Source organism: Loxodonta africana, unplaced genomic scaffold, assembly GCF_030014295.1.
Source record: "Loxodonta africana isolate mLoxAfr1 unplaced genomic scaffold, mLoxAfr1.hap2 scaffold_100, whole genome shotgun sequence".
In the NCBI taxonomy this organism is placed as follows: domain Eukaryota; kingdom Metazoa; phylum Chordata; class Mammalia; order Proboscidea; family Elephantidae; genus Loxodonta; species Loxodonta africana.
In genome coordinates this window covers 506816-526826 of record NW_026974869.1, presented here as the reverse complement: position 1 = coordinate 526826, position 20011 = coordinate 506816, and the positions used below count along the sequence as shown (strand labels likewise).

General features: G+C 37.8%; 1 pseudogene; it reads right to left on the bottom strand.

Moving 5' to 3' along the window:
• Positions 1 to 18623: 18623 nt before the first annotated feature.
• LOC135229129 (olfactory receptor 4C15-like) lies at positions 18624 to 19558 on the bottom strand (annotated as a pseudogene).
• Positions 19559 to 20011: the final 453 nt, after the last annotated feature.

The following is a 20011-nucleotide window of genomic DNA, read 5'->3' as shown; positions in this document are numbered from 1 at the left end:
CCTATGCTCATCTAAAGACTTCACCAAAAGAGTAAAAAGACCACCTACAGACTGGGAAAGAATTTTCAGCTATGACATCTCCGACCAGCGCCTGATCTCTAAAATCTACATGATTCTGTCAAAACTCAACCACAAAAAGACAAACAACCCAATCAAGAAGTGGGCAAAGGATATGAACACACATTTCACTAAAGAAGATATTCAGGCAGCCAACAGATACATGAGAAAATGCTCTCGATGATTAGCCATTAAAAAAAAAAAATTTAGAGAAATGTAAATTAAAACTACTATGAGATTCCATCTCACACCAACAAGGCTGGCATTAATCCAAAAAAACAACAAAATAATAAATGTTGGAGAGGCTGCGGAGAGATTGGAACTCTCATACACTGCTGGTGGAAATGTAAAATGGTACAACCACTTTGGAAATCTATCTGGCATTATCTTAAACAGTTAGAAATAGAACTACCATACAACCCAGAAATCTCACTCCTCGGAATATACCCTAGAGATACAAGAGCCTTCACACAAACAGATATATGCACACCCATGTTTATTGCAGCTCTGTTTACAATAGCAAAAAGCTGGAAGCAACCAAGGTCTCCATCAACGGATGAAAGGGTAAATAAATTGTGGTATATTCACACAATGGAATACTACGCATCGATAAAGAACAGTGACGAATCTCTGAAACATTTCATAACATGGAGGAACCTGGAAGGCATTATGCTGAGTGAAATTAGTCAGAGGCAAAAGGACAAATATTGTATAAGACCACTATTATAAGATCTTGAGAAATAGTAAAAACTGAGAAGAACACATACTTTTGTGGTTATGAAGGGGGGAGGGAGGGAGGGAGGGAGAGGGTTTTTTATTGATTAATCAGTAGATAAGAACTGCTTTAGGTGAAGGGAAAGACAACACTCAATACATGGAAGGTCAGCTCAATTGGACTGGACCAAAAGCAAAGAAGCTTCCGGGATAAAATGAATGCTTCAAAGGTCAGCGGAGCAAGGACGGGGGTCTGGGGACCATGGTTTGAGGGTACTTCTAAGTCAATTGGCAAAATAATTCTATTATGAAAACATTCTGCATCCCACTGTGAAATGTGGCGTCTGGGGTCTTAAATGCTAACAAGCAGCCATCTAAGATGCAGCAATTGGTCTCAACCCACCTGGAGCAAAGGAAAATGACGAACACCAAGGTCACACGACAACTAAGAGCCCAAGAGACAGAAAGGGACACATGAACCAGAGACCTACATCATCCTGAGACCAGAAGAACTAGTTGGTGCCCGGCCACAATCGATGACTGCCCTGACAGGGAGCACAACAGAGAACTCCTGAGGGAACAGGAGATCAGTGGGATGCAGACCCCAAATTCTCATAAAAAGATCATACTTAATGGTCTGACTGAGACTAGAGGAATCCCGGCGGCCATGCTCCCCAGACCTTCTGTTGGCACAGGACAGGAACCATCCCCGAAGACAACTCATCAGACATGAAAGGGACTGGTCAGCAGGTGGGAGAGAGATGCTGATGAAGAGTGAGCTAATTATATCAGGTGGTCACTTGAGATTGTGTTGTCAGCTCTTGTCTGAAGGGGGGATGGGAGGATAGAGAGAGAGGGAAGTTGGCAAAATTGTCAGGAAAGGAGAGAATGAAAGGGCGGACTCAATAGGGGGAGAGTAGGTGGGAGTACGGAGTAATATGTATGTAAACTTATATGTGACAGACTGATTGGATTTGTAAATGTTCACTTGAAGCTTAATAAAAGTTAATAAAAAAAAAAAGGGAATGCCATTTCCAAGTCTTATTTCTACATCTAAGAGAGAGAGAAAGCCTCACAGGCACACAAGGTAGAGAATGTGCCCCACTGCTTCTCAAGTGCTGCCTTCAACATGTTCTTGGGAACAAAAAGAAACCAAAGTTTCCTCCTGTAGTTCCATTTAGAATTTAAAGAGTTTTCCCTGAGAGGACAGGAGCCTGTAGAACTGCCTCTCAGTTGCCCCCCAGGGTTTAAAAATTTCCCATCAGTATGACTCTCCAAGACATGATTTTATGTGGTTCGATTAGCTTTGGTATTGTGAATACTTTCATGTTCCTGACCAATTAGGTTTTTTTTTTTTTTTAAATCTGCTCCTGAGTATGAATTTGAAGATGACTTCATTTCCTTTTATGTTCAGGAGTAGAACACTGTGTATGCCAGGATGGAAATGCCTATGGTCTTGTAAATGCAGCTGAGTTCTGGGATAAGACCCAGTATCAATCCATGAGGGTAGCACGTGCTGTTCTTGGACAGGGTAGTAAAGAGTGCTTTTCAAAAAATAATATATCTTTTGCATCCTATTCTGACTCCTAGTTATTTCATGCATAAATACATAAAAATGCAGAGATTAATTCAAATGTTATTTTTTTCTCTCAATAATCTTGACATTCCATGGCTTTGAAACAAAAAGCATGATTTCTGTCCCTAGGTGGTGCAAATGGTTAACACACTCAGCTGCTAATCAAAAGAATGGAAATTGAAGTCCACCTCCAGACACTTCAGAAGAAAGGCCTAGCCATCTACTTTCAAAAAATCTGTCCCTGAAAACCTTATGGAGTATAATTCTACCCTGATACACACTTTTTTTTTTACACACAGGGTCTCCATCAGTCAAAATCAACTTGATATCAACTGCTTTTGTTTTAAAGAATTTTTCTCTTTTCATTTTATTGGAAAAGAATGAATGACAGATCTGTTGACTCTGATGATGGAATGTAGCATTATGATTGAAGTTTTAGGGAAAACTGGAGGTGGCCCATCAGGCCACTTCAGAAAGCGTACAAACCTAACAGTTTGTTGTTCCATACTATATTTAAACATTTTACTCTACCTTTTTTTTTTTTTTACAAAAGACGCAGAATTGAAGTGATTCATCAGAAAAGTCATGGCCAAGAACCTTCACATCAATCACCAATGGGATTAAAGAAAATGTGTTGCTTTCTTTTTATTAAAATTTTAAATATCTGTCTTCACCAAAAGAACTGGCTGACATGGACCACACTTGTCATGATCCATGGAAAGAATTCTCCAGAGAAGTGCCTGACACATGGCATGGAGCCTGTGGAAGCACTGGGTGGTCTCACTAGGTAACAAGAGGGAGACTCAGGGTAAAGGATATCTTCCCTCACTCTCAGCACCCTCAGCTAGTACATGGATGGATGAGAGCTGATAAGGGCCCACACCATGGCACAGGGCTAAGGTTCAGCAGGGCACCGTTTTTACCCTGAGCCCTGAACATGTGCTGTGTCACCAAACTCAGCATGTTAACATCACTCTGGGAACCCAGTGTAGTGCAATCCTGTGAAAAACATAAAGAACTAGCCTGCAGAAGCCATTTCCTTGCCAGATCACCTAACTGGAGCTAGTCATCTGGCCACAAAACAAGGGATTACTTGATTGGAGCTGAATAAGAGCTCCCGGAGGCTTCTGGTTGACCTTATGCATGGAACTGATTATGGAAGAATAACCTGAAAAGGAGAAATAGGGAGGGGCCCATGCAGTCAGATCCAACTTGGGATGCCCCACACAGAAGGAACTATAGACTTCCCAATCCTAGGCAATGGAGAATTTAGAAAATCTTGCCGAAGGCACTCCAAAGTGTTGAAGCAAGGACAAGGTCCTGCTTGCCCAGGTCTAAGTGTAGTGCTATCTAAAATATCAGTTCTTCAAATCCATGAACATAAAGTGAGAGTATAAGCCATTTAGAGAGACTGAGGGAAGCAAATGTGTTCTAGACAGAGGGAATAGCTGACGTATGTACATACTCTATGACAAGAGCATACCTGCTCAGTAAGAGGAACAGAAAGGGGTCACATGGACTGGAGGATCACTGTGGGGTCAGCCATGACAGAGGAGTTGAGAGAGGGGTGAGGGTGCCATGATTACTGCAGTATCCCATTGTTCTCTTCAAATATTTCCTCTTGGTCTATGTACAGGTTCTGGAATCCCCATTCTTCACAATGTAATCCATAATTTGTTACGATCCACACACTCGCGTGCCTTTGCATAGCCAGTAAATCACAGGTAAACATCTTTTTGGTATTCTCTGCTTTCAGCCAAGATCTATCTGACATCAGTAACGATAACCTTCATTCCACAAACTCTTCTGAATCCAGCTTGAATTTCCAGAAGTTCCCTGTAGATGTACTGCTGTGACCACTTTTGAATGATTTTCAGTAAAATTTTACTTCTCTGTGAAATTAATGATTTTGTTTGATAATTTCCACATTCTGTTGGATCACCTTTCTTTGGAATGGGCACAAATGTGGACCTCTTCCAGTCAGTAGGCCAGGTAGGTATCTTCTTAATTCCTTGGCATAGATGGGTGAGCACCTCCAGAGTTTCATCCGTTTGTTGAAACATCTCAGTTGGAATTCCATCAATTCCTGGAGCCTAAGTTTTCACCAGTATCTTCAGTGTCACTATAGGGTCGACATGAGCCAGAATCTAATCCAGGACAATTTTATTTATTTATTTATTTTTTAATGCAGCTTGGATGTCTTCCTTCAATACTATCAGTTCGTGATCATATACTACCTCCTTTTGAACATTGACCGGTTATTTGAGTACAGTGACTTTGTGTATTCTTTCAATCTCCTTCAATACTATCAGTTCATGATCATATGCTACCTCCTTTTGAACACTGACCAATTATTTGAGTACAGTGACTTTGTGTATTTTTTCAATCTTATTTTGGTGTTTCCTGCTTCATTGTGTATTATGCCCACAGAATCCTTCAAAATTGCAACTTGAGTCCTGAATTTTTTTTTTTTTTTTTCAGTTTTTTCAGCTTGAGAGAAACTGGACGTGTTCTTCCCTTTTGGTTTTCTAACTCCAGGTCTGTACGCATTTCATTATAATACTTCGTCTTCTCAAGCCATTCAATGAAATTTTCTGTTCAACTCATTTACTTCATCATTTCTTCCAATCTCCTTAGGCACTCTACAGTCAAAGCTGAATTTAAGAGTCTCTTCTGACGTCCATTTTTGTCTTTTCTTTCTTTTCTGTCTTTTGAATGACCTTTTGTTTTTTCATGTATGATGTCTGTCTTACGCTGGATTCTCTAGAGAAGCACAACAAGTAAAGCTTATAGAGAGAGAGAGATTTATATCAAGGAAATGGCTCAGTGATCACAATGTCCTTGATATCATCCCACAACTAGTCAGATCTTCGGTTATTAGCTTTCAGTGTGTCAAATCTATTCTTGAGATGGTCTTCACATTCAGGTGTGATATACGTGAGGTCACATTTTGGCACTCACAGGCTTGTTTTAGTTTTCTTCTGCTTCAACTTGAGCTTCCGTTTGACCAGTTGATGTTCTGTTCCACAGTTGGCCCCTGGACTTCTTTTAACTGATATTGATCTTTTCCATTGTCTCTTTCCACATACGTAGTTGATTTGATTCCTCTGTTTGCATCCTGTGAGGTCCAAGTGTACAGCTGCCATTTGTGTTGTTGAAAGAAAGTATTTGCAATGAATAAGTCATTGATCTTGAAAAATTCTGTCATTTGATTTCTGGCATTATTTCTATCACCCAGTTCATATTTTCCAACTACCAATTATTCTTCATTTTCACTTTTCCCATTCCAGTCACCAGTAATTACCAATGCATCTTGATTGCATGTTTGATCAATTTCAGACTGTAGAAGTTGGTAACAATCTCCAATTTCCTCATCTTTGGCCTTAGTACTCTGTGTGTCAATTTGAAAAATAGTAGTATTAACTGGTGTTCCTTGTAGCCATGTGGATATTATCGCCTATCACTCATAGCATTTTACTTCAAGATAGATCTTAAAATGTTCTTTTTGATGATGACTGTGCCACCATTCCTTTTTAATTTATCATTCCCGGCAGCGTAGACCATATGATTGTCTGATTAAAAATGGCCAAAACAAGTCTATTTCAGCTAACTAATGCCAATGATATCAATCTTTATATGTTCTATTTCATTTTGGCTTCCAATTTTTCTAGATTCACATGTAATACATTCTACTTCCCAATTATTAATGGATATTTGAATCTGTTTCTTCTCATTTTGAGTCACGCCACATCATCAAATGAAGGTCCTGAAAGCTTTACCCCACCCATGTCATTAAGCTCTAATCAACTGTGAGGAGGGTGCTCTTCCCCAGTCATATTTTGAGTGCCTTCCAAACTGAGGGGCTCATCTTCTGGCACTGCATTGGACAATGTTCTGCTGCTATTTGTAAGGTTTCCTCTGGATAATTTTTTCAGAAATAGACTGCCAGCTTCTTCCTTTTAGTCTGTCTTAGTCTTGAAGCTCCACTGAAACCTATCTGTCATGGATGACCCTGATAGCTTTTGAAATACTGGTGGCATAGATTCCAGCATCACAACAACATGAAAGCCCCCACAGTACGACAAACTGATAGACACATTGTGATATGTAAGTGTGTGTGTACATGTATATATACACACACATACATATATACATATATAATCACCTGCTATGTATATGTATAGATGTATCAAGAACATCAAAATGCTTATTTTGATCTTTGGTCATTATTTTTCTCTCTAGGGAGGTAAGTCTCCTTAGGAAACCCAATTGCCATATGAGATTTGCTTGATAAAGCTAGGATTTGAACAAAGGACATTATTGATTATGGTCTAAAATAGCCATAGTCTGAAATATCCTTCTTCACAAAGAGCTGTACCAACCAGGCAGGCAGGCCACTAATCAGTGAAACACATCCCCTACACTAGGACTGTGCCTGATACCTAATAAGAAGTTTTACCTCCTTGATATACTTCTACATATTCAAGCCGGGAGTCTTATTTCTGTGGACATCTTCTCTCTTTGGATGAATTATTACAACACTGGCTCTTTTTTTATATGTCAGTTGTTGTCTTACATTATTGCATATGATCTCATCAATGACATGCTATATTATTACACGTGATCTTATCAATTACTTCGTTGCTATAATGTAACTCTTGCAATTTTATGAAATTGTCACTAATTCACCAACCAAAAGATTTAGGCAGGGTTCATTGACTTAAGTTACAAAATACATATATCTATACAAAACTAAATTTTATGAATGAATAATGGTTAACAAAACTATATTAAAGTCCACTGGAAGAGATTATTGCTCAATACAGTTGCTATTTATTATAACTAGAATTGTCCTTATTTGAATATAAGGTCATGAATTATCCCTCTGTGCGTGTCCAGGGGCAGCTGAAAGGTTTTTTGTTGTTGTTGCGTTGTTTTTTTTAAGGATGTTACAAAAAGAAACATAGTGTCAAAAAGGCGCTTAATTAGCTAATATTTATGGTCCTATGAGATCCTTGCGGTGACCACACCCCATTGACTGTTGAACAAGAAAAAAAGCAGATTCAGCAGTGCTAGAACTTATTGGTTAACAAAATAAATCAGTCAAAGATCAGGGATAAATTATTAAACATGGATGGAAACAGAGAAAATAAGCTCAAACGTACAAAAGAGTGAGGTGAAGCTTTGCATACAAAAGGCTCTGGATTATGTACTGCAAAAGAAGAAGGGTAGCAACCCCAGAGAGCATAAGCGCGGAGTGGGCTTTTGCTCCCACAAATATTACTGTATTTGATGTTCTGTTACTTTATGGGACATTGGTTCAAAAAAAAGAAAACAGAGTCTGTGCTCACGCAACAATGTCCCCAAACATATTTCTGGGACAGAACCCTATTTTCTCTTCTCCGTCAATCCAATTTCATTTAAATTTTTAGAGAATTAGCAGTTGAAATCTTCTATTCTTTGCCATCTCCCCAGCACCTTGGTTGGGTTTGGCTTTAAGAAGAATTCATTTCTCCAACTTTTGACTCTTGATTTTACCTTCATTGTCAGTCAGGACACATGAGAGGTTTGAATAAATCATTGAGGCTAATATTATACAGCAAAATTTCTATGTATGTGGAATCATCCATTACTCACAGTAGATACATGGTATTGAGTTCCACATTCTGTGGATGCAACAAGATACACCACTTCTTATATTTCTAATGCCTGAATGATGTCTTTACTCAATATGGTTCTCCTATCAATATCTTCCAAAAGCTTTTGTTTTTTGTAAATTTTTGTTTCTCTTAAAATGTAATTTTAAAAAACATTTAATAATTTCACCATGTAGATATCTTCCCCATGTCCTACTTTATTTTTTGCTTATATACAAGTATATCTATAGGATTGCAATCATCCTATAATTTTTTAAACATTTTGATTTTCATTTTGGATTATTAAAAGCCTTTTCCCATGTAGAGAGAATCTAAAATGTACTTACTTATTTTAGCAGTTGTAAATTAACATATACAAATTCATAATACTTTTTTAATTTTTTTAATCATTTAATCTGTTTTCAAATTTTCACTGTCATAGACAACTTTTCACCAAACCTCATCTCATGTACAGTCTTTATATTTAGTCATTTTGGCAAGTACATTTTCAGGGGATTATTGAGGCAAAAGATATGATTATATTCATAAATATTGGTAATCATTGTCAGATAACCTTCTGATTTTGTTGTACCAGTATTACAAATATTTTATTTAAACAATAATTATATGTACATTATAGTATATCTAACATTTACAATAAATCACAGAGTAAAATATAAAATCTCCTTGTAAAATTCATGATTTCACAATCACACTTTACAGAGGTAACTAATAGTTCCTTACATATTCTTCCAGGTTTTTCAGAGTTATACACGTACATATATTGTTTAAATATCCCTTTTTATGTAAAAAACTGGATTTTTTCCATTTTTTCTAAAATCACAGGAATATGAAACATTCGTAATGAAAATCTAACTTGGAGCATTATCTCATTTGCTTGATAAGTATAATTAAAACTATGTTATACATTTCCTCAATTACTGGCAATAGTATTTTTGTATATTTTTTATTTCTTATATTTTGCTTTCCAAATTTTATACATATAGATATATATTTGTCAGTTAATTTTTTAATATCTTTAAAGTTTGAGCTCTTTTCTTTTTTTCATATTTATATAATTCAGTCTTTAATTTGGAGAGTTATGTCTTTATCCTGTCTTATATTATTTCTATAATTTTTAATACTAATCTCAAAAGATCTAGAATTTGTTTTAGGATGATTTTGAGATACTCTTCCTTTTTCTGATTAACCACCAATCCATCAGTGAGCCAATAACACCTTCAATCAGCCATCACATGTACTAAGAACCTACTCAGATCTGTGGTAGCTATAATGGGATATAGAAATATGTCTTTAGGCTCCTTACAGTCAAATTGGAAGGAAAACATACCTCTGAATAAGATAATGAGTTATGTAAGAATTATACATGACTGTATATGATAATTCCTAATGAATTACGGTTCCAAAAGTAGAGAGAATCCTACAGAATAAAGTGAGGGTCAGTGAAGGTTAAAAAATGAGATAGTAATGGAGTTACAGATTTCAATGTGTGAAAACGAAGTTTCCAGCTAGGTTCTCTGGAACTAAAGTACTGATTAAGCTTATACAGATTTTCCCTAAGCAGAACTAATATTTCAAAGTTAGTAACTCAATTTGTCCCTGTAGTATCCAACCCAGTGCCGTTGAGTCGATTCCGACTCATAGCGACCCTATCCCTGTAATAAAGCTGCATAATACAAATAAAACTTTAAGTTTCTTTGTAGTCCACCTGAAATAAAATTAACTCAATGTGATAACATTAGTTATGACAACTGGAAGCTCTGACTGGCAGTTCCAATTATCTCTGACAAATATAAAAGAAAAGGTGAATTAATTATTACTTAGTTTTGATACACTAGGTCCCTGATAGGATCTAAAGACAAAAAAAAGCCTGTCATTTTCTGAGAAGAGAGGAGCGGTTAGGTTAGAAAGTGAGTAAAAGATGGTAAGAAGATGCATTGCTTCAGGTCAACATGGAAATAGCCGTCATAAAAACTACACTCTCATTAAGTCAAAAAGTTTTAAGAGGTAAGCCTGTGGGCTAATAATGGACGGCCATGAAAGTGATGCAATTCTACTTGGTTTTGTTTTAAATGAGCAAAGAGAAGATTTGAAACCTGAAGACAGGCAAGCAGTAGGACTTTACTAAGATGCATGCATTACCACAGACCAACAGTGCCTCAGAGTTCTATCACTCAGTTCAGCCTTTATTTCCTAATACCCCTGAGCTATCCTACCCCCCTGATATTGAGGGACATCACAGTAGCAGAGTTTGCTCTTTGTTCTTTTTTAAAAACCTTGATTTTTACTTTACCTGTTGAAATGCTAACAATTCAAATTATATCTGGACCCAAAGCTCTCTCTCTCTATATATACTTTTTTTTAAGGAAAGCTCTATACCTGGGCCCAAAAGTCCTTCTTTTTCTTTGCAGAAAAATATATACATACCTCTATCCACTGTGGTATTATATTCCCATGTGCTTTGTTAGATAGGTATTGAATTGAATAAGGTAATCCTAGATTATATACTATTCTTGAGTGTCCTTAATTTAAACAGGTTTTCACTCTTGTTATTTCATTTGGCCTGCACACTTTTTGGCATGGTAACTGGCCATTTATATTGTTTTCTTTAAGTACAAATATTCATCTGTAATAGAGAGTTTTACCTAGTATAATCAAGCTATAAAATGGCTTGCATACTAATAGATAGCTTTCTTTCTAGCATTTTACCTGCAAGTCATACAAATCATCAAATCCCAACCATCCATCCTAGAAAAGAGAAGTCTCTATTCAGCAGAAAATGATGTGAACTGACACCTTAAGTTTCTGTCCTGACTCCAAAACCAACCACTGTAAACTTCATGATGGGACAAATATCAAAGCAGAAAACTAGGTACATAACAAAAAATAATGAAGGGAGGGAAACCTCAGAGACTTGATAAAGTTAAAGCAGGAGATCAAGGAGAGTGACAGTGAGCGAATTCCGGGAAGGAAGAAGAGCAAGAGTATATGGGATACAGAAAGACATATGGGGGAGGGCAGCAAAGAATGATATTGAGGGTAGTGAGACCCAAAATTTCATCACAGATTTCATTTTTTTTCTCCCTGACCCACTGTACTTGCCCCAAAATCTGACATGGTCTGCTGTTGTAGATTATGATCAAGGGTTGCCCTAGGTCTTGAAAATCTAGGACAAGAGTGTAGGAGTATAAAAAAATTATACCCAGTCCCAGAAACATCACCACTGAACATCAAACTCTTTAAATGAGAGGACCCCCAAGAATAGACATTTCTGCCAGGCTGGCTTCAATGCCACCGTGTAGATAATTTCCCCCTGTGTAAGCAGGAAGACCTTTGACAAATAGTATAGGTTTGCTCAGAGGACAGGGAAGCCTTAAGAATCCTGAACCACTGTAACCTTTCATTGGTGGAAATACACCCTAGGAGTTCCATCTTCTTCAGATTGCAGGCTGAGTATAGGTTCTATTAGGGTACAGATGTCAACAAGTCAATTTTGAGGAAGTATTGCAAAGAAAATATTTCAAATAGACTTTTGAAAAACTCACCTTTTTTCTTATGGACAGACATATAACTTCCAATAAAGAATATTGCTCATATTTCAGTTTTAATGTGCTTAGAAGATGAATTATATGAAGCCTCGCTGAAACATGGAAACAATTCTTCCTTGACATTTATGGATGCTTTCTCTCACAGAAGGTTATGGAGAGTGGGGAGTTTATGGGGACAGGGAACTCTGCATAGGGAGACTTTACCTGGTTTCTCCTCAGAAGCAGTAGCTTAGACAAAACAAGTGGGTCGATGATACATGTGGAGCGGTGCAGTTAAAAAAAAAATAGCAAAACTTTTTGACAACACTTTTATATATATATATATATATAAAAACTATTTTGGCACACTGAAAGAGAAATGCCTCTGAGGCCAGTCCCCTTATTACAGGTTCTTTTTGGAAAACATGAGTTAATGTTTCTCTTTTTACCGCATTGAGTATTTATAGTAATTCACGTAAAAATTTCCAGAAGCCTATGACAGGCTTTCAGCCTCAGGAGCTCCAAAGAAACCATTTCTCCCAGCCTAGTCCCTAAAGATGGTCCAGTGAGCTACCCAGCTCAGAGAGTCCTAGAGCGAAAGCAAACCTTGGGGCCAATTAGTTAAACTCCAACTCACTGTGAATGCATGTGAGGAAACCTCAATCCCTTCTCCATAGAATTGTGTAAACCCATCTCTTCTAGTAGCATGGAAGTCTTGAAGCCAATTAAAGGCTCAGAGAAGTGAAATATGTGTGGTAGACATGAATTCTGGCTTCACCACTTATGTGTTCTGTGAATTTAAACAAGTTTCCTAACTTCTTTAATTTCAATTTCTTCTTTTGTAAGTGGTAACTGGTAATTATTATTTATTAATTTTAACATTATTACTAATGTTACATTCTCCTGTTTCTAACTCCACCTGTGTTTAAGTTGGTTCATAAAAAAGAAGGGAGAGAGAAAGAAAAGGGAAAGGAAATATTGAATGCTTATGTGTTTTCTTTTCATTTTTGAAAATGTATGCTTTTCAACTCATAGGGAAGAAAGTTGGATTTTTGCTTTTTTAATGGGGTTGGAAGTTATTAAAAATGGGACAGATTGCATTGCAAAATTACTTTCCTATTTGGAAGACCATGTTACTACCCAGAGCTCTGACCTCAGAATTGGCTAGTGTCTGTCAGGTACCTTCAATGAGGATGACATGAGAAGTCTGTAGTGGGGAAAAGGGAAAGAGATGAGAGATAGAAATGAAGGCAGGATGCCATTAACATACATTGCAACATGCTTTCCAATTTTGCTGAAAGGCCTAGTGGCAACCAGCATGCCCAATCTCGGAGAAAGGCAAGCCCAACATCTGGATTTTTTTGTTATAAAGGGACAGACTCATGAGGAAGGTATTTGGTGAGTTATTTAGGGCACACAAGCCTCAGATTCCCCATCAATTAAATGGGAACAAGCAGATTGAAGTTAAAAAGTTTCTGTAAAAAGTAAAAGATATATGAAAAGAAAGCATCCTGACTCAGAAAAGTGCAGAAGAAACGTGCATGTGTTCTTATTAATCCTCCCTAAATTTGTAGACCTCAGGCCCAGAGAAGGGACATAGCTCACATAAGGTCACAGTTAGTGACAGTACTGAGTCTAGAATCCAAGTCTCTTAATTACAAATCTAAAACTGTTTTCTTGTAATAAGTTCTGTACAGTAATGCCATAAACATTCTTGGCCTGGGAAATGACACTAGCCAATGGAGGAGCCCCTGAGTGGCACAAATGGTTAAGCAGCAGCCTACTAATTGGAAGGTTGGTGGTTTGAACCCACCCAGAGGCCTGGGAAGGAATGCCTGGCAAGATGCTTTCAAAAAGCCCCAGCCTTGAAAATCCTCGTTGCTGTTCTTGTTAGGTGGCGTTGAGTGGGTTCCCACTCATAGTGGCCCCAAGTACAAGAGAACCAAGAATTACCTGTGCCATTCTCACAATTTTTGCGCTTGAATCCATTGTTGCGGCCACTGTGTCAATTCATCTCCCTAAGCATCTTCCTCTTTGTCACTGACCCTCTATTTTACCAAGCATGACGTCCTTCTCCAGGGAGTGATCCCCCCTGATAACATGTCCAAAGTATATGAGAGGTAGTCTCTCCATCCTTGCGTCTAAGGAGCTTTCTGGCTGTATTTCTTCCAAGACAGATTTGTTTGTTCTTCTGGGAGTCCACAGCATATTCAATATTCTTTGCCAACAGCATAATTCAAAGGTGTCAATTCTTCTTCGGTCTTCTTTATTCATTGTCCAGCTTTCACATGTATATGAGGTGATTGAAAACAACAGACTCGGTTAAAAGTCCTATGGAGTGCTATTCTACTCTGTACACATGCGAACACCAGAAGTCAAAATCCACTAGATATCAAACAAAAAAATAAAAAGTTTCAAAGGAGACCATTAAACTGCCAAAAGGTGAGAAGATTGGTAAACGATACCTTAATGTTCTTTTAAGATCTGAGGTAAACTTACCATGAGTGTTCGTTAAATATTCATTGTAGACTGAATGACTGGTTTATCTAACTGGACTTCAGTTTCTGCCTTAACAATGCCAGGGTGCTATTGAATCCAGTTGATCATGGGCAAGTTCACTTATGGGAGGTGAGAAGAGATGACAACCGAGGTATTTTGGGTTTTGATCCAAGTGTTTCTCAAGTGTAGTTTTAGGATGAATTAGTGTCCTAGTTTAAACCTTATTCATTTTCGTCTTATCAAGAGGAGGTTTCAAGTGAAAAATTCAGAAACTCCAGCAAGATTTGAACCAGATTAATAAAATGGAAAATTGCTTTCAGAATAAAATTCAAATCATTAATAAAAGTATTAATTTTGTAAGGGATTGGAGAATGAGAAAAAGAGTAGGTAGAGGATAATACCTTTATATACTAGCTTAATTTTTATATACATATGGGAAAATAACTAGAATACAGAAATTTTTTTGAAATATTCTTCTCTGTGTTATATTAAACTATGATCTGTGGTTATTTTCAAGATCAAGGAACTAATCTCAGCAATAACTACATTCATTTGCCAAACTCAACGTTCTAATGTATTAATAATGTAAATACATTTAAATATGTTTTTAACCCAAAAACCCACTGCTGTCGAGTCAAATCGGACTCATACTGACCCTATAGGACAGCATAGAACTGCCCCACAGGGTTTCCAAGGAGCACCTGCGGGATTCAAACTGCTGACCTTTTGGTTAGCAGCTGTCACTCTTAACCACTAGGGTTTCCTAAATATGTTGTTACGTCAGATTTATTGCCATCCAGTCAATTCCAACTCATGTGGTTGTTGTTGTTAGGTGCCATCATGTCAGTTCCAACTCACAGGGACACTGTATACAACAGAATGAAACATTGCCTGGTCCTACTTCATCCTCGCATTCGTTGTTATGTTGCAGCCACTATGTCAGTCCATCTTGACAAGAGTCTTCCTCTTTTTCACTGACCCCCTACTTTACCAAGCATGTTGTCTTTCTCCAGGGACTGAATTCTCCTGATAACATGTCCGAAGTATGTGAGACATAGTCTCACCATCCTTGCTGCTAAGGAGCATTCTGGTTTCATTCTTCCAAGACAGATTTGTTCCTTCTTTTGGCAGTCCACGGTATATCAATTTTCTTCACCAACACCACAATTCAAAGGCATCAATTCTCCTTCAATCTTCATTATTCATTGTCCAGCTTTCACATGCACATGAGGCAATTGAAAGCACCATGGCTGGGTCAGGTGCACCTTAGTTTTCAAGGTGACATCTTTGCTTTTTAACACTTTAAAGCAACCCTAAAGGACAGAGTAGAACTGTACCGTAGAGTTTCCAGAACATCCTGCTGGTGTAGTGGTTAAGAGCTACAGCTGCTGATCAAGAGGTTGGCAGTTTGAATCTACCAGGCTCTCCTTGGAAATTCTATGGGGCACTTCTTCCTTGTCCTATAGGGTCGCTATGGGCTGGAATTGACTGGACTGCAATGTTTTTTGTTTTGTTTTGTTTTTTTTGGTATAGAGTTTTCTAGACTATAATCTTGATGGAAGCGGACTGCCATATCTTCCTCCAGCACAGTATCTGGTGGGTTCCAACTGCTACCCTGTCAATTAGCAGGGAAGTGCTAAACACTGTGTTGCCAGGACTCCTTAACTGGGATCAGTGTCCTAAAAATAAACTTTATTATCAATTTAAATGGTTTCAGGAAGCTCCTGTACCTAATCTCTAAGACATTTTTTGTCTTCCCTCTATGAATGTTTTTCAAAGCATAGTGTGAATAGCAATGACTTTAACAGAAAATCTGATCCCTCTCTTCTAGTGTTTTCATTATTATAATCTAAGCATGTATAAAATTCAACTCTCTTTACTTTACATATAAGTTTACTGAGCTCCATCTCTGAAACGATGAGTGACCTGAGGGTGGAAATAGCATTTCCCAATCTCCACATTAGTGTTTTACAGTTGCATTACATTACCTTCTGTTTTACAAGGTCCATCCCCTATAAAGTTCTTGGCTAAGCCCGTTTTGATTTCTTTCCTCTTGAAGTTTTATCTGGTACACAACTTCCATTTTTCTGGAGAAGGATTCCAGAGAGAGGGAATAGTGAATTTATTTACCTTCCCTATGGCAAGAAAATAACTGGTCAATAAAAGAAACAGAAAGGGGCTACATGGACAGAGGAGTCAGTGAGGGATCAGCCAGGAGAGAGGAGTTCAGAGAGGTGGGAGGGTAACAAGATTACTGTTACTTATTATTTAACATTTGCGTTGTGTCGGCTTTTGCCCTGGGTTACATGGAGAGCTATTGCAGTAGAGTAGATTTATGATATGATCCAACTTATGAGTTTAAATGGTAACAGTAGCTGCCTTGCTCAGGGTAGGCTACTGAGGAAGGGAATGCAAAGATAAAAGCAGGGAGACTAGGTAAAATTCAATTGCAATAACCTAGGTGAAAGATGACGGTGGCTAGGAATTAGGTGACAACTTTAAAAATTATAAGAAGCCTTTGAATTTGGTAAATGCATTGGAGTTAAAGCCAACATGATTTCCTGGTAGAGTGAAAGTAGGGAGTTAGAAAACCAAATAGACCAAATGCACCATCAGTCAAGTTGGAGGATGACGTGAGTGGAGTCAGTTTGGGGATGGAAGGAGAACCAGGAATACAGCTTTGGGTTTGTTCAGTTTAAGAATTCTATTTGTCATTTAGATGGAAATATCATGAAGTAGTTGGATTTTCAGGTCTTCACCTCAAGAAAGAAGTCTGGTCTGAGATACTTATTTGGAAATCTTGGTCATGTAAAGAGAGTATGTGAAGGAAGGATAGATCAACTGAGTTAAATGCAAATAATGGATTTAAAAAAATGAGAAATGAGCAATTGCTGTTAGATTTAATGATGCAGAGGCCAAAGGTGACCTTGAGAAGAGGATTTTTAGAAAGCATTAGGTATTTATGTGTAAGTGAAGGGGGTTTAAAAAGAATGGAAGGAGAGAAACGGGAGATAAGCATTATTGTGTTTTGCTGCAAAAGAGGGAGAATGAAATGGGATATTAGATAATGAAGTGGAGTCAAGGAAAAAAAAATTTTTAAAGATGAGAAAGTTAATGAATTGCTTCTTTGCTAATGTAACTGATCCAGTAGAGAGGAAAACACAGATGAAATAAAAGACAGAAGAGATTCTTAGGCAAGTGTCCTTTGTAAGCAGTGAAGAGATGAGTTCCCATGCAAAAGAGAGTTTAGTTGCCTTAGGTAAGGGTCACAGATACTTCATTTATAGTAGCAGTTAAGAAGGCAGCATATAAGTGAATGGAGGCTGGAATAGTAGTGAATTTTTCAAATTCTAGTACAGAGGTAATCATATAATTTGCAAGCTGATATTAGTAACAGCAAGTCATTAGTAACAGCAAGTCCTTATAACAACATTAAGATCACTATTTCTTTCAGAAGTCAGAACATCAAAAAAAAAAAAGGTTAGGGGTTGAGCTGTTAAATAATATGCTTAATACTAACGACTTTCATGTGAATTAATTTGGGGATTCCATAGAACAGATAAAGAATTTGTAATAGTACAGCAGAAATGTTCAAAACAGCTCATATATGTAATAGAAGATGCAGATTCTGAGCCTACTTTTTTTAAAAAAGTGACTTAAACAAGATAGAAATTTATTCCCCTCTTTCATAAAGGAAGCCCAAGGCAAGTTGTACGGGGATAGTTTATACAGCTAAACAACATCAGGGTTATAGGCTCCTCAGTCTTGCATATTCAGCAACCTTAATACACATTCTCATGGTCCAACATGGCTGCTTGAGTTCAAACCACAATTCAACATTCAAAGAATTACCATTTACGTTACAACTTTCATTTATATTTTACTGGCCAGAATTTAGTCATGCAGTCACAGCTAGCTACACGATGTGCTGGGAAATGCAGCCTTTTAGTTAGCAGTAATGAGTTTAAAAAAAAAAAAAAATGCTACCCAGTCGATTCTGACTCATAGTGACCCTATAGGACAGAGTAGAACTGCCTCGTAGGGTTTCCAGGATTGTGATCTTTATGAAAACCAACTGCCATACCTTTCTACTATGGCGAAGATGGTGGGTTCAAATCATTGCCCTTTTGGTTAGCAGCCAATTTTCTTAGCCACTGCACCAACAGGGCTCTTTAGCTGGGATCAGCATCCAAAATATAAACATTTTTTCAGCTGAAAGTGTTTCAGGAAGCTCCTGCTCCTAATCACTGAGGTATTTTTGTCTTCCCTCCATGAAACTTCTTCAAAGCATGGTGTGAATGGCAATAAGTTAAGCAGATAATTTCATTTCTCTTTTTAGTGATTTCCTTTGATTATTATATTCTAAATAAGAATAAAATTCAGCTCTCTTATGTTCACTTATAAGGATACTGAGCTGCCAACTCTCACATGATGAGTAACCTAAGGGCAGAAGTAGCATTTCCGGACCTCCATTGTAGTGTTTTATGCTGCATTACATTCCTTTCTGTCTTACAAGGACATCTTCTGTAAAGTTCTTGGCTAAGTCTATTTTTCCCCCTCTTGAAGTTTTTTTTTTTTTTTTTGTATTATGTTTTATTTTTCATCAGAAACCACCCCCAATCTGGTCCACAATTTCCTCATGGCATTTTTCACTTCCTTATTTCTAAAAGTGTAAATCACAGGATTGAGCAGGGGGGTTAGCATTGTGTAAAATATGGCCACCATCTTGTCGAAGGTGAAAGCAGATGGAGATCGTGCATACTCAAATATACAAGGGATGAAAAACAAAACCACGACAGCAATGTGAGATCAACAGGTGGAGAGAGCTTTCCACTGACCTTCAGAGCTATGAGTTCTCAGCAAGAGCAAGATGACACAATAGGAGATAAGCAACAATGAGAAGTTCATGATGCAGAAAAACCCACTATTGGCAACCACCAAAAGGCCAAGGATGTATCAGTACAGGCAAGCTCCAATAATGGATACAAATCACACATGAAGTGATCGAAGACATTGGGGCCACAGAAGGGCAGCTGGAAAGTAAAGAGAATTTGTATCACAGAATGCAGGAAGCTTCCTGCCCAGGCTACCCCCATCAGAATGCCACAGAGCCTCCAGTTCATGATAGAGGGATAGTGCAAGGGCTTGCAAATGGCCACATAGCGGTCATAGGCCATTGCAGTGAGAACAATCATCTCCACTCCACCAAAGAATTGTTCAGCAAAGACCTCGGTCATGCAGCCCTCTAAGGAGATGGGTTTCCTCTCATAAAGGGAGTCCACAATCATCTTTGGGGCTATGACGGAGGAGAAGCATGCATCCAGGAAGGACAGGAAGCCTAGAAAGAAGTACATGGGGGAGCCCAGGAGTGCCGGGCTGCTGATGATGGTCACTACAATTTGTAAATTGCCCCCAATGGTTGCAATGTAGATAAACAAAAATAAAACAAATACTATTTTTTGAACGTTTGGATTCTGTGAAAGCCCCAAGAGGATGAACTCGGTAACAAAGCTTTGGTTTTGTGTCATTTCAGAGAAAAGATGAAACCTACCACAGTGACCAAGTAGAATCTGATATTATAAGAAAAAGAAATTTTCCCCAAAGCAGCTTATAGTATTAGCACAGTCTTCAACGCATTGGGGCATCAGATGTCAAGTTATTTTAAGTGCTTCTGTTGTTGTTAAGAATACAAAATTAGAAATTTGTTGAAGATGGTAGTGAGACATCGGGCAAAATTGAGGTCAAATACTTTAAAATAGTCAGAGTTTCAGTTGGGAGGTGGAATATTCTATGTGGTAGGGATGACAAATAGTGTTTATCTTAGGTGCCAACTCTGATTAGTTCACAGTGGCTAATTAGAGTGAATTGATGTGAAGAATTCTGTAACACACCCAAGCTCTGAGGAAAGGAGGACTGTAATGTATTTCTTACACCTGTCATTGACCATGGCGTGGGAATCAGAATGACTTGCATGGGAAAAG